The sequence below is a fragment of the Podarcis filfolensis genome (assembly GCF_964270895.1).
Source record: "Podarcis filfolensis genome assembly, chromosome: 1".
NCBI lineage: Eukaryota > Metazoa > Chordata > Lepidosauria > Squamata > Lacertidae > Podarcis > Podarcis filfolensis.
Window position 1 is genome coordinate 85,841,411 of NC_139604.1, and position 16,145 is coordinate 85,857,555.

Genomic DNA, 16,145 nt, shown 5'->3' on the forward strand with positions numbered 1-16,145 from the left:
TGGAATTTATTTATTGCATGGGGGGGAGAAATAACTTTTTAGATATTATGGAAGAGCCCATATTAGTGTGTTGCAGCAAAAACATCAATGCCTTGTAGCACTTTAAGTACTAATAAATGTATTATAATATGAGCCTAAGGCATCTTAACATGATCTAAATTTGTTAAACTTGTAAGATGTCACAAGAGTAATTATTATCTAGAAAAATCTTGATATATGTCACTTTAGAGCGAACATACTTAAAATGGAGGCTCTTTTGAGTCTAGACAATATTGTAAAACATGTAATTCTAATGTTCTGGTGATGTCCGTCCAGGTTTGCAGATATATATGCCAGCGCATGTAAAGATTGGGGAGAAATTAGGTTCAGTTCACATTTAAACTTACATAATTCACACTTTCCAAAACAATATGTGAACTGAAACACAGCCATCTTCCAAAATCCACATTTTTCACAATTTTGCCGTATATTGGTCCAGCCAAGCAATGTACACAAATATGAACATATTAGGGCAAAGTGTGCATATAAGTGCACATATTGGTGAGAATAATATATGAAATCATTGTATTAGGGGAAATTGCTTGCAAAATGTCTTTATCTGTCACAACTGCATGCAATAAGGTGTTTATTAGGAGAAATTTGAACTAAAATGCTGAAGAATTTTCACATGGATTTTTTAAAAAAGCAGACTTCTGCAAAAATAAATAAATCTGGAGATCTGAATTTAAGATTGGGAAAAAGAGAAACAGTACCAAAAATTGACAGATTTGTCCATCCCTCGTGGTCAGGATCCAAAGAACCCTGTAAATGAATAAAAGGGAAGGGTTGCAAATCTTTGTACTGAATTGAATCATATTCCCCCAATTCACAGGACCACTGTGCAGTTAAACTACTTATGTGATCCTTTGACCATCGTTCATTTATTCATTTTTATCAAATTGTAGTTCATAACATGGAAACATTTTTAATATATACTTTTAACACATACTTAGATCTCTAGAATACGGAGCACACTGTAGGCAATAGTATTTGCAAACCTAGCCTTGTTGCATCTTGAGAAGCAACAGTAATTTTGGCATTCTGATACCTGAACTGTGTTTCTCTTAACTGAGAAGAGTAAAACTGTACATTGGGACTGCAGCAGTAAACTTCACCAAGTTTTTGCAAGTTTAGGGCTTCTGTGTAATGACTATAGATGTTGCAAGAAGCCAACATGAACTCATGGCTAAATTGTGAAACTACAGTTATAATGCAGTCATGATGAGTAACGGATGAGAGTAATTTGATAGCAGTGCACATTTTATAACCAGAGTTATTCTGTAACTGTTTTAAACAGGGAAGTCTTACAGCATCCTATGAGACTATCTCTTACAGAGATTGCATGTATATTGGTTCAGTTTTGTGTATCACAATTTCTGACTGCCCAGTAAGTGTGGGGGTAGAGCCAGAATGACCCCCAAAGTATCTACGATCTGGCTGTTGGAGTATACAGCTTTGTGCTTTTTATTTTGGTAAGGCTTCACCAATTAATTAATTCAAAGGTTTTGTTTATGTGAACAGTCCATATTCTACCACCATCATATTTTGACAAGTGGAGAAAAATTACTCAGGTTGCTTCCTACGTAATCCTTTACAAATTAATAAAATGTATCTTTTTACATTTTTCTTTTTGCATTATCTCTTGCCAGAATTTCTGTAGTAGTTCAAACATAGAATCTACAATGCTATGATACATTTGGAAATAAGCTATACTTAATAAAAGTGCAAAATTCGTATGTTCCCTTAGTCATGGATGCTTCATTCGCGATGGGATTTCCCAAGGAATGTAAGGTCACAATTTTCTCATCATTTGATTTTTATTTAACCTATTTATTGGTAATGGGACTTTTCTAAGATAAATAATGTGAAGAATAGAGCCAGAGAATGTCAGCCTAGGGATGTAATTTGAGCCTGCAGTCCTCTGCACACTAACTTGGAGGTACATTGAATTTATTGGTCTCCCATCCAAGTACTAACCAGGCCTGACCCTGCTTAGCTTCCGAGATCAGACGAGATCGGGCGTGTTCAGGGTAGTATGGCCGTAGACTTGAATTTATTGGGACTTACTTCTGAGTAAACATACTTAGGATTGTGGTGTTAATCATGCTTGCTTGGCAATAAACAATTCTAAGATCAGAAGGCATGGCCACCTACTTAATGGGTTGAACTTCAAGCAAATATATTTAAAATTGCAAGGCTAGAGAATTAAACGGTAATTCCCACAAGGCTCCAAGCTGGAATTAAGTCTCATCGACTTCAGTGATAAAAACATAAGGTTAGCAGAATAAGGGTGCATGTGTCCTGAAGTCTGCAGCATAAAAAAAAATCCCATTTGTGCAAACAAGCAAACGCTTTCCAGCTGTAAGAGCTATTTGGCATCTTGACCATCCACTGCTATCAGTGCACATTGTGGGGGCCAAGAGACTCTGAAGGTCAGGCTAATTGAACTTTGCTGTGAGCTTGTATTTGTAGCTTGTTTCCCAACATAACGTTGCGAGTCATGCTGTCCCTTCTTATGCAATGTGGCCCTCCTTTCAGGTTTTGATATAATTTATTTCTTCTGGAGCTTGCAATGAAAACCAAAAGCAGGATGGGGCCTGCAAACACTTCCTTGGGAGTCTGGGCGAGGAAAGCTGAAAAACAGCAGGGGTTTGTTTGTTTGTTTGTTTGCTTACTTGCTTTCGCTAACAGAAGTTGTCAACCTTTTCTGGTGCAGAAGCAGATTTTTCAGCACATCATTCTGTTGTTGATTTGGATCAGGACTTTCTGCTATGTTTGCCTGTGCCCCTACCAGTCAGCCTGTGAATAAACAGAGGCAACCAGTTTACTCAGTGTTAGATACCATCGATATATCATTTTCATATAGTTTTCTCTTAAACCATAGTATGCTGTAAATTTTATATCCCTATTCCACAATCATTCCCATGCTGGATGATGGAAGTTTTGGTCCAACAACATCTGGAAAGCCAAAGGTTACCCACCCCAACTCAAGTCATTCTTCAGTTCTCCACCACCACCAGAGATTAGGCATGTTGTTACTCAATAGAGCATCTTTTTGGTTGTGGTTTACGTATGCAAACTTCCCTGAGAGTTTTACCTGGCATCTAAGTTTACATATTTCTGGTTTCATGTGAGCATTAAATGCCTAGCTAAACAGAAATGTTTGGAAAATCAATAATGAGGGAGACAAATAGACCTCTACAGGGAGGGCATTCCCTTACAAATGGGGAACCATCACTGAAAAGGCTCCATTATGGGTCAGCAATGCCAACCAGGCAGACCCTAGTGATGGTGCCACCACAGCCAAGGCTTCACCTGCCAATCACAGGGTTGAATTGACACTCAGCTGCTGTCAGTCCTGGCCCCCTAAAGAGTGTGCCTGAATTACAGTGGTACATTGGGTTACAAACGCTTCAGGTTACAGACGCTTCAGGTTACAGACTCCACTAACCCAGAAATAGTACCTCGGGTTAAGAACTTTGCTTCAGGATGAGAACAGAAATCGCGTGGCAGCGCGGCGGCGGCAGTGGGAGACCCCATTAGCTAAAGTAGTACCTCAGGTTAAGAACAGTTTCAGGTTAAGAACGGACCTCCAGAACGAATTAAGTTCTTAACCTGAGGTACCACTGTATACAAATGTTATGTGCACCTATAATTTGGAACAGAGGTGCCAGGATGAACAACATAAGTTTTTATTTTCTTTCCATACATGATAGTTGAACACAGTATTGTATAATTAATAATAATAATAATAATAATAATAATAATAATAATAATAATAATAATTTATTATTTATACCCCACCCATCTGGCTGAGTTTCCCCAGCCACTCTGGGCGGCTCCCAATCAAGTGTTAAAAACAGTACAGCGTTAAATATTAAAAACTTCCTTGAACAGGGCTGCCTTAAGATGTCTTCTGAATGTCAGGTAGTTGTTTATCTCTTTGACATCTGATGGGAGGGCGTTCCACAGGGTGGGCGCCACTACCTAGAAGGCCCTCTGTCTGGTTCAGTTATTTTCTGGGTTTTCATCCCAATTGTACTTCTGTTAATTTTTTAAAATTTCTATATGCATTTATCACTTATCACTTTTACTGTATTTTCTATGTGTCCATATCAGTGAAAATACTACTACTACTACTACTACTACTAATAATAATAATAATAATAGGACCTGGGACAGGAGCAACTGTGTGTCAGGTACCAATGACAGAATCTAATTTTTATTTCTTTTATCCCGCTGCTGTCTCTTATGATGTGTTTTTTTATTGTAATGCTTTAAACATTGGGCGATATCCAATGCTCTCATTCTGCTAGCACCAGGGGTGTGTGCCCTAGGACAATGGAACTTCTCTCTCCTCTCCCCTTTAACTTTCTACATGATGTCAAAATCAGCTCTGGGGGGTTGGAGGACTCTTGAGAGGACAGCATGCCAACTGAAGGCAATTTATGAATTTGAATTAGCTGTGACTTTTGTTGTTGTCTACAAGTCTCTATTAAAGATAATAGGCACCAAAGCTGTCCATGCCACCATACATAGCTGTGATCCGGGAGAATCACCAATATGCCCATCTTCAGGGGACATGCAAGCTGAACCATAGCTGTCAACGTTTTCCTTTTTTTAAGGGAAATGCCCTTATTCCGAATAGGATTCCTCGCAAGAAAAGGGAAAAGTTGACAGCTATGAGCTGAACTGAGATGACAGTTTCTCTAGAGTACAGTGGTACCTCGGGTTACAAACACTTTGGGTTACAGACTCCGCTAACCCAGAAGTAGCACTTCGGGTTAAGAACTTTACCTCAGGATGAGAACAGAAATCGCACTGCGGCGGCGCAGCAGCAGCAGGAGGCCCCATTAGCTAAAGTGGTACCTCAGGTTAAGAACCGTTTCAGGTTAAGAACAGACCTCCGGAACTAATTAAGTTTGTTACCAGAGGTAAGACTGTACTGGAGCCCAGGAACTTTTAGGCTGCACTTCTATCCCCACTCCCTGAGAGTAAGCGCATTGAACCGAATAGAACTTACTTTTGAGAAGCCAATAATAGGTACTGTAAACCAACATATGAACGTAGGAAGTTGCCTTATACAAAGTCAGAGGAGTACTGACTGCCAGCAACTCTCCAGAATTTCAGGTAGAAGTCCGTTCCAGCTCTATCTGGAATTCCTGCAAACTGAACCTGAGACCTTTTGCATGTAAAGTGTATGACGAAAAGGACATTTAAGGAACAAGAGATTGGAGAAGACCAGTGACTGATTCAAGTGACTAAAGCCCCACTTGCATTTAAAGCAGTAGCATACCACTTTAAGTCATAAGATCTTAGGGCGGTTCACAGAATAAAATACAGGATAAAAACAAGTAAACATGTAAAGCAAAACAGCAAAACAATAACCCCCCCCTTCCCAGTCATGCCTCCCCCCCCAGCATACTGGGAACTGTAGTTTGTTCCCATAGTACTGAGTGTTAGAAGGCCTCTTTGCCCTCCTCAGAGCTACGTTTCCCTGGTTGTTCAACTATTCTGGGAACTGTAGTTCTATGTGGGGAACTGGGTTCTCCTAACAGCTCCCAGCACCTTTAACAAACTATATTTCCCAGGATTCTTTAGGGCAGGCTTCCTCAACCTTGGCCCTCCAGATGTTTTGAGACTACGATTCCCATCATCCCCGACCATTGGTCCTGCTAGCTAGGGATCATGGGAGTTGTAGGCCAAAAAATATCTGGTGGGCCGAGGTTGAGGAAGCCTGCTTTAGGGGCTGGCTGGCCATGACTGTTTCAGGTGGTAGGCTACTGCTTGAAATGTATAGTGTCAATGGGACCTAAATGCATTTGTGCTGTTATGGTTCTTTCTTTTTCCTGAAAGAAGTTTTTGTCCCTAGCCGGGGCATGCCAGGCAGAAATACTACAGACAAAGCTCTCTCCTGGCTTGGCGAAGAAGAAATGGGGAAAGTGACGTATTGAATCGGCCTGCTCTTTGACTTTTGAAGGCACAGGGCTACTAACAGGGGCTGCGGGGGAACAACTACAGCTTGTAGCATATGGAACATCCATTTAAATTCTATGGCCTGGGTCTGTGCTGCAGGCATATCAAATAGCATAATTATTTGGGAGACAAATTGTTACGAAATGAAACTCTGCTTGACCTGTTGTCACAATTATCTCGGTGTGAAACTGGCAGTCTCCTGCCTCAGATGTTAGCAGCCCCACTGCGGGAGATGCCATTTATTATTTTGCAGGTGGTATCAGAATGTTTAGTCAATCAACGTGAGTATTCTAGATAATTTGTACTAATCCTTAATTCATGAGTGGATAAATATAAATGACTTTCTTTGCTGGGTCGGTGGGTGGGTGCAAAGTATTGCAATTTAAATTGCAAAAAGTAAAGACCGAAAACTAAGTATTTAAAAAATAAAGGCCTCCATATTTTAAAGCTTCAGTTTACTCTAACCAATTAAGGTAACTTAAATGAAATTTCACATGTTAATGCAATTGATTAGAGTGATCTTCGTTAAGTTAAAGCAACCCGGATAACAGGAAGTCATTAATAATAAAGGCAAATATTGCTGATGAATACAACTGCTCAGTATTCAGTTTAATGCAGTTCATCCTTCAGCTTCTAACTTAAGCTATGTTATGAGTTGCCAAATGACCAGTCAAACTTGCCACGCTTCCCCTTATGCCCTTATCAGCAGCCTTTTGCACAGAAATCCACAGGTGAAGCTTCATAGCATGGAGGCAATCATTTTCAGCTACTCAGGTCTGCACACTGAGTTACTGTGAAAGGCAACCTTTATAGAGAGGCCACTTAAAAAACTTTGCAATCCTACATAGATCCCACCTCAAAACAGTTCCTTGGCACTTTGGCTCATACATATCTTTATGAGTTTGTGGGTGCTAGACACACATAATTCCTGGAATTAGTAAGTGTTATAACATAAACAATGCTTGGGGAGTTAAACTGGAAGTCAGATTCCCATGTTCAGGAGATCACCTGAGAGATGGGCCATTAACAGAGAACAAAGGGAGATGTGCGATCATCAAAGCAAAGACTATGTGCCATCTGGCAAATGGGTGGTTCCCTTCCCTGAGCTCTGAGATGTCTAGCAGAGTGGAGAATTTAGGGTTGCAGTTGGGGGATGATGTGAGATGGAAGAATATAGTTGCAGTCTGTAAAATGCAGCAAGCTGGAGGGAGGCCGGGCCATGGCTAGTGTCTTTTTCAATCCAAGGCTGCTGTGGCTATGGGAGAAACAAGAACCTCTTGGGGTGTTAAGCTCTCCACCCCCCACATGTAGGCTCAGGTTGTATATATGTGTAAATAATCCATATATCATAAAGACACCACAGTCTGCTGTTCCTCATTTCCAAACAGAAACACAAACCCTGGGTAAGCGTGCCTGAAACTCCTGGAATCTCACAGAGATTGGGGCAGTGTGTACTGATAGCTTCAGCAATTTGATCTGTTGTATCGTCCTGTTCCTGTCCACCTCTGCTTCAATGCATCCTTGGGTGTGAAAGCCAGCAATGGTTTAAGGAACCTTCCGGACCACCTGTTTAGCAAACATTCATCCTGATTTGTTTGCAATAATATTAGGCAGCTATACTGTTGCTATTTTTGGATGGGATTCTGGCAAATTCAGGTGGTGCAATTATAGTTGATTGGGAGGTTTTGCACAACAAGACCACTTCCCCAATAGATCAGTGTTTGTGTGATAAGGAAAGGGATGGGGAAATGCACTGTAAAGTGGGGTGTAACACTGGATTTGGTGTAATGCTATCTAACGTTCTTAGAAATCAGGATGAATGCTCAATAAACAAGTCATCTGGAAACACCCAATGTTGGCTATTTATTGATCATTCATTCTCATTTGTTTCTGGGGATGTTAGACCTCCCAATCAACTACAACTGCACAACCTGAATTTGCCCTAAGAGAAAAACTCTGCAGAGCAAATTAAAATGTGAGGTTCTGTGAGTGGTTTATGAATGGCTCCACCAAGTCCTATAGAAAGTACTGGTTATATGTGGTCTCCTGATCAAAGATTTCATATTTTCAGGAATACACCCACACCCAAAAATTATATAATAACAAACAATACATACATTACCAATCTTGACAATGAACTTAAACCTGGTACTAACTGTTGATGAATGGGGTGGGAGAAATCTTGAAGAAACCAGAGGACACAAAATAGCACCAAAAGAGGTAATTTATACATTTTTAAGCTAAAGGCCAAAAAACATTTAGTTAGAATACTGGTCCATAATAGACAATGAAGATCTGGGAGAGGGACTGCTCCCTGTTGTCACAAAACATAAAGAGAAATAACATTTCATGTGAGCATAGCTACTGACATTTTGTCCCAGAAAGTGACAGAGATACCTGTGAGAGAGTAAGAGCTGGTCTGAAAGGATTAAGGTGCGAAGGGGTGTAGTCAGAGCGGAGAAGGAAACAGCAGAAGCTGGAAGGTTGATCATGATCAAGGTCTTTTGTGTTAAAACTAAATAAAACATTTGTTCTTAGCTCACAACAGTTTCCAGCTTTCTTCAGTAATACAAGGAACAACACAAAGCCAAGCTGCTAAAGTGTTTGTGCCCCAAACAAAATGCTTACAAGAGAGATACCACAATCAACAATCTCAGCTTTGGTTCTTTTTAAACACACACACACACTCAAATTCTGTTCAATAATCACCAATTCAATGGTGTTTTATTTGACTTAGGCTATATCAGCTCCCAAAGAAACTTAATGCTTCCTGACCCCTTCCTTGAAATCAGTGTTATCCTTGCCTTCCCTAAAATACACAGCGATAGTAGCTTAGGCAGATTTTGCACTTTGGGAAGCAGACACAAAGGAAAGCCTTTAGAAGAAATGATGTGAAAGGTCTTAGAGAGGTTGCATACCAAATATTTTGGTTCAATATCCCAGACAGGAAAAAAATGGCTTTCTGGGAAATCTAAAACGGATCAGGAAATAATAATAATAATAATAATAATAATAATAATAATAATAGCCTGCCCATCTGACTGGGAAATAATGGATGGTGAAAATATGACCCTCCGGATGTTGTCGGACTCCAGCTCCCATTAGTCCTAGCCAGCATAGTGAATGTTGTTGCTGTTTATTACATATATTAGGGGTTTAGGGTTCTTTGTATTCTTCAATAGTCTGAACTTGCCTGTTTCAGCATTCTGTGCTTAAAAAAAAAAAAGATTAGCATGCATATATATTACACCCTTCCAAATGAACTCAGGGTGGCAAACACATTGGCATTAAAACAATACAATCAAAAATAATTCAAGACATCTAAAAACAAGGAGATGCTCTCACCGTTGCTAATTTCACGGTTGCCATGCCTAGCATCTTTCAGCCATCAAATCCTGGGGTGAACAGGAGAGTTCTTAAATTTATCTTGAAAATTAATAGAGAGGGGGACAGATAACCTCGCAAGGAAAGGCATCCTACAAAAGGGGAAGCACCATCAAAAAGGCCATTGCCGGCTGACCTTATGACAGAGCAAGGGACCGTTGCCTTATAGTCTCAACATTGTTAAGTATTCCTTTGAATTAAATAATTACCCATTGTGCCAATGGCCGTTCATGGGGATCTGCAAGTGCAGGTTGCGGTGGCTGGGGCTGATGATAGTTGTAGTCCAAAATAATTTGGAGGGCACCAGGTTTGCAAAGGTTGACACAGGTTGGCAATATGACCCATAGAAGGCAGCAGAACTTCAAAACTCTCTTAAAAGGTTGGATAGATAGGGAATAGGTCCGTCAGCACACACTGTCTGTTATTTGTGGCTCAGCACGCATGCTTGCGGAGCAAAGGGTGTTGAGGAAGGGTTAAGCCAGGTAAAGGTTGGTTGATCGCATTGATAAGAGTGACACAGAGAAGGTGGCATCATCACAAAGAGAAAAACAGTTAACAAGGGGTTTAATGCATGCAGCTCTAATTTTTATGATCTCAGTCCTTGTGTGAATAATACATGTGGATGGCAGTGGGAACTGTGTAATGGCCACAGCATGTTAGTAGAGTGCATGTCAGGGGTCAGCAAACTTTTTCAGCAGGGGGTCGGTCCACTGTCCCTCAAATGTTGTGGAGGTCTGGACTATATTTTAGGGGGGGGGGGATGAACAAATTCCTATGCCCCACAAATAACCCAGAGATACATTTTGAACAAAAGGGCACATTCTACTCATGTAAAAACACACTGATTTCCGGACCGTCCACTGGGTGGATTTAGAAGGTGATTGGGCCGGATCCGGCCCCCGGGCCTTAGTTTGCCTACCCATGCTTTATATATAGGTCCCAATATTTGCATGAAGTTGGCTGGTTGAAGAACCCTGAGCCATGGAGAGCACCTGCCAGCCTGTGTCGACAATGCTGTATAAAAGAACTCTGCATAAAGCAGCTTCCTGTGATTGGTCAGCAGTCTCATTAGCCTCCTTAATTTGAATCTTCCCACATCATGCTGAGGTGTTGTATGTGCACGCATATTTATTTTGGCATTGCCAGCTCTAAGCATCCAACAATCATGAGTCAGAGTGCCTTGCAATTGTCCCAGTCTTGAAATAGCACACTGGAGTGAAAGAAGCTTGATAATGTTTCTCCAGAATCCCGTCCGTTTCTCCATTCCCACTTCTTCTTGTAGGCCTTACACAAAAGATACGTTCTAGAAATCAGGGTGCCATGAACAAACAGCTGGTTTTGTGCAGCTTTTTTTGTAGGTGGAACTGAAGCCAGCAATGTTGGGCATTCCACATGGCTTTGAAGAGTAGTCACAGAGAGCAACAGCCCAAGAAATGTCGGCCACTGGACATGTTAAGGTTCCCATTTATTTACATATTCACTTATATTCCAGCTTCTTCCCTGATGGGACCCAATAAGGAGCTTGCCCCAAAATACCTGTGCACACCTAACACCACTAATCAATAGGGTCAATTGTACTACGGGAAAGCAGTGCGATCCCTTGAGAAATCAATGTAGTACAAGTGCTAAGCAATTAGAATTAAAAGCAGAAAAGCTGCATTTTCCTGCCCTGCAAGCTTACAAACTAACTTATGTTCTGTGTTACCTTGGTTATTTTCTGTAAGTTATTGTCAAAAGAGTAGATTTTTTACTTATGTGTGTTGGCTTGGAGAACGATTAAATGCTATAGGGAATATGTACGTATCAACATTTTAATAGGTATTTATTAAATTTACTCTCTACTTGAGAATCTTCTCCTGTGAAAGTGTAGGTGTAAACTGGGAGATGGGGGCTTTTTCAGACTCGGAGCTGCATTCCCTCCAGGGGGGAGAGCTACTGAGCCAGAAAGCAAAAGTGGATGGAGCAATTGATGGGATTCTTGCCTTTGTAAAGTGGGCTACATACTCATTATACTTTCAAAGCACATTCAAAACACATTCTCTCCCTCAGAGAATTCTGGGTACTATGGTTTACCCTTCACAGAGTTACAGTTCCTAGCAACTCTTAACAGCACCCAGAATTATCTGAGGAAGAAAATGTACTATTGTGCTTTAAAAGTATTCTGTACACAGCTACACGGAAGTCAGAGGTTTCACACACATATCTTTTCATCTTCTGTCCAGGCAAGCAGGAGGCATTATCATGGTTAGAGGACAAACTCATGGGATGCACGGCCTGGGGAGAACTGGTGTTTCTTGGATCAGGGGCACAGCCTAGGACAGAGATAGCTAATGTGGTGTGCTTCAGATGTGTTGACTCCCATTCCCATCAGCCCCTACCAGAATAGCCATTAGTCAGGAATCATGGGAGCTGTAGTCCACAACATCTGAAGGATGCCACATTGGCTACCCTGGCCCTAGGGAAATTCTGTGCCTGTTAAAGTGGTATGAGTGCTTTACATGTGTGGTATGGGTATAGTTTTGGTCTCCCTACTTTCTTCTCCACGAGTTGTAATGTACATGAGCCACCACTGAAAGACAGTACAGTGGTACCTTGGTTTGAAACCGTTTTGGATTACAACCATGTCAAACCCTGAAGTGTGTGTCCCTTTTTTGGATTACAACCCATTTTTTTTATTAGAACCATTATTATTAATTTTTTTTAGGCCCCATTGGCAAAATCGCATCTTGGGTTACAACCTGTTTTGGTTTACAACCGGACCTCCGGAACGGTTTATGGTTTGTAAACCAAGGTATCACTGTATACAGATATGAACTCTCTCTCTCATACACACATACAAGCAGCCTCGTAATTCAGATTTTTATATCCTCATCAAGGATATGTAAATAAGGTAAGCCCTGTCCCAATTTAGCTCTGTGTTGACTGCCGTTTTAAGCCAGCATTTCCTACGATTTGCTGGGTTAAAGGTTGCTATTAGAAGCACTAAATCAACATTACCAGATTGAAGGACAGGAGACAGATTGAGTGTTCTTTCTAGGGGAGTGCAGCATGACTGTTCAAAGACTTTGGGGAATTAGTGGCATTTTGATATAAAGATCATGCTTTAAGTAGAGGGGGGTGACCAATTGGCAACCTGTGGACTGAAACTTTGGGGGGGGGACGACGACGACAACCACTTTTACTGTTCCTACCACTCAATGTGGGGCAATATTTTTGCCTAACTAGATTTCCTTGGAGATATAAAATAGCTTTCACAATTCTGAGCAGGAAATTTCACACTTCATTGTTCATCTGTACGGCACTGGTGAAATCTTTGGTATCGACTGGTTCAGCTGATGGAACAGCATCAGTAGCGGATGCTGTGGTGGACCTGAGGTTCCCCATCCTTGCCCTAAAGTACCCTGCACCCAGTGGCATAGAGTGGGGGTAGGGTCACAGGGGCAGTTGCCCCAGGCACAAAACTGTTAGGGGCACAAAATTTCAACACCTGGTGCTGCCTCAGTACAGCTGTGTCCTTCTGTCACTGGGTGCTGTTGAAAATGGCTTCTCCATGTTCACCAGAAAGTGACCTCTTCAGACCATGGAACAACTCTATGGCTGAGATCTCCTGGGTGATGCCGTTAGGCAGTTGAATGTGCATGCATACTCCATTTCCCTCCCTCCCACCCCCCTCTCCGCATGACCATGTGGGCTGGCAACCCACGCTACACCACTGCAAGTAAGACATTTGGGGCTTTGAAGTGGACGGTAAATACATGTACATAACTGTTAGCAGGTGCCAACTAAATTACGAATCCTGATTATCTATAAGAAATTCGGCTCATGCGCGTCACAATGAGCATCCAGCCCTCCAATCACCATCTGAAGAACAGGGTAGTCTTTAAGGTCACCCATCCTTGATGCACCAGGGTTACACTGGTTTTCTTTCTTTTGTAGCCCAACCCTGATAGTCAGCTATTTTAAATCAGCATAATCAAGCAGCCTTTACAATGATGTGCCAATTCACATTCGTGATTTTCTCTGCCAAGAAAGAGAGCCATAAGGAAAACAACAACCTCTAGCCTTTTCCAGTAGTGATCTGCTCATTCTGAGCCACTGGCCACATTGCTGCAGCTCTCTGTCTCAAGAGACGTCACCCACTGTGTGAAGTTACACACCGACAATTCCCCCCTCCTCCCCCAAGTATGTGAAACTTTTGAAGGCGGGTAGACTGAAATACATGAATCACTGTTGCAAAATGTAATATATGACTCAGCGGTTACTTTTTTCCAGAATGGTTTGTCTCTATTCCTGACTTGTCTGTGTTCTTTTTTTGTGTTCATTACATGACGACTAGATTTAAAAAGGGAGTTTGTGGTTTCCTCACTAACTGTGAAAGGTAGCTACCAGGTTGCTGTTGTTTTTAGCAAGCCACCTTATATCAGATGTTATTGGGGTGGATTACAAGCCATAAAATGACAATGCAACATAAGCCATAAACACACACACATCAAAACTCAGGGTCATCCCTATTATTAGGCAAAATGAGGCGACCACCTCAGGCGGCAGAAACTCAGGGGGCAACAGCTCTCTGGCCATTCCCCTCCTTCATCTTTTTTTTTAAATAAATTTTTATTGATTTTCCAACATGAATTAAAACACATTACAACTAACAATACATAGACAAACAAACATATAAACACGTATAATTTCATAACCTCTTTTTCTTAAGCCTTATTTCAACGACTTCCCCATACCTCCCTTTTCTGCATCCCTGTTTTGAACTTTTTCAGCAACCCCTAATTTCAATTCATTCCCCTCCTTCATCAGAGCTGTGTGTACTACATGGCATGTCCTTGCTCTTCCCGGCAACTAGTCTGATCCCTCAGTGCTGCAGAAGACAATATCCCATCACTGGTGTTAGATTAAGACTGAACTGCCGTTCCAGTTGGCTTCTGTATATTGCATGAGGAGAGGGCGCCATATTCTCCTTTGCTTCAGGCAGCTGATCTAGCATTCAGCTATAAAAATCAATATAAGCAGCTCAAATGCAAGTGCAGTTAACGCCTCCCCTGAGCCCCCCCCCTCAAATGCTTGAGTGAACAGCTGGGTCTTAACTTGGTGCTGGCATATGACCAATCACAGCACTAGCCAGGCATTCCACAGCCAGGGAGCTACAGTGAAGAAGGCCCTCTTCTTCATCTCCACATAAAGTACATAATGCACAGTACAAATCCAGTTCCTTCATTCATACACACACACATTAATTTAGTAGCAATTCATTATTTTCTAGATCAGAACTCAGAGCAAACTGTTTTAAAATGACTGCATAGACCTTGGGAAATACTTGAGATGTATAATTAGAGTGAGGAAAATATTGGCACTGCCAAGAGCAAAATGAGGCTTTCGGTCACATGTGGTGGCTCTGCAACAGAGTATCTAAACAATGGGAGACAGTAGCCAAAACTATTCATGAAATGTTTGAAATAAGTGTTTACATTTAGATCCACCATTGTTCCACTTTCTACTCAGTTATGTAGAAGTGATAATACCAGTGAAGTTACAAGAACCAGCTTTGTGTTTAAAAATAGCTGCCAGGTTGATCTTTGTTACTGACTTAAAATGCATGGTTATATAAAATAGTAAGTGGCTATCAGTTTGATTAACATGTCTATTGCTAGTGTTGGAACACTGTGAACAGTGTTTGTATAAGTGTCATAGGTACTTGTTTGTTGACTATTGACTATGACATCACCAGTGATTGGTGACACAGTTCCTACTCTCTCCCTGCGTAAATGGTTTGGGTTCATAAATATTTCATTGTGCAAAGCTTAAAACAATATTTGCGCTGCAGTCTTAATCCCCTAGGTAGTGGTGGTGGTTAGGATATCAAGTAATTTCTTCTGGGCTGGGCTCTATTAGCAAAGAGGTGCAATGGGAGGGATGACCAGCTGGAATAGAAACTGGCTCTGTAAAGTGGCAAATCAGAAACATTATCCCCACCTTTACAACAATGCTCCAACGTCTACTGCCACCTGTTCTTGTTGTTAGCTGAGTGGTAGAGCATCTGCCTTGCATGCAGAAGGTCTCAAATTCAATCCCCAGCACCTCCAAGCTTGCAGCCTCAAACTTACTTGGAGAGAAGGCCAAAGGAAATCAATGTGATTTAGGGCTCATCCAGACTTCCTTTTGTGCAGCATTTCTTGGCACAATTCCACACTTTAAAGGACTGTGTCCGAGTGTTTTTTTTGTCTCGGACCTTTCCCTGCAAAAACCCACTCTTTAATGCCGAATCAGAACAAATGACAATTTGGGTTTTCTGTGGATTGCTGTTTGTTCTGATTGGTAATTAAAGAGTGGGTTTTCAAGGGGAGAACTCTGGGGCAAAAGAAAAAAAGGTGCACCGACACAGCCCTTTAAAGCATGGACCTCTGCCTTGAAAGCACAAAGCAAAAGTTAAGTGTGGGTGAGACCTTTATTACAAGGGGAATTTTTTTTTGGATCAATAGATAATCCTACACAAAAATGTTTCACTGAGCTGAGAAGAGAACACAAATACCTGTATATAAAACCAGTGCTTTTTTTCCAGGGGTAAGTAAGGGCATGCAATACTGGCACCTTCTCTATCAGAAAGGCGCTGTATAAAACAATAAATGGAAATAAATAAACTAGCATGCCTCTTTATCTGCCCCTCAGGACTTCCTTCCAGGCTGCACCACCTCAGCCACAGTCTCCTCTCCTCTGAGCTCAGCCCTCACAAACCTTAC

At 41.4% G+C, this 16,145-nt stretch overlaps 1 long non-coding RNA gene across 1 annotated transcript in view; it reads right to left on the minus strand.

Moving 5' to 3' along the window:
- Positions 1-16,145, minus strand: part of LOC310757800 — a 28,792-nt gene continuing 12,647 nt past the window's right edge. Inside the window, exons 2-3 of the long non-coding RNA XR_014545479.1 lie at positions 2,715-2,838; positions 1-801 (exon numbers count right to left, since the gene is read on the minus strand). This is a non-coding gene — a long non-coding RNA (uncharacterized lncRNA). The remainder of the gene's footprint in view (positions 802-2,714; positions 2,839-16,145) is intronic.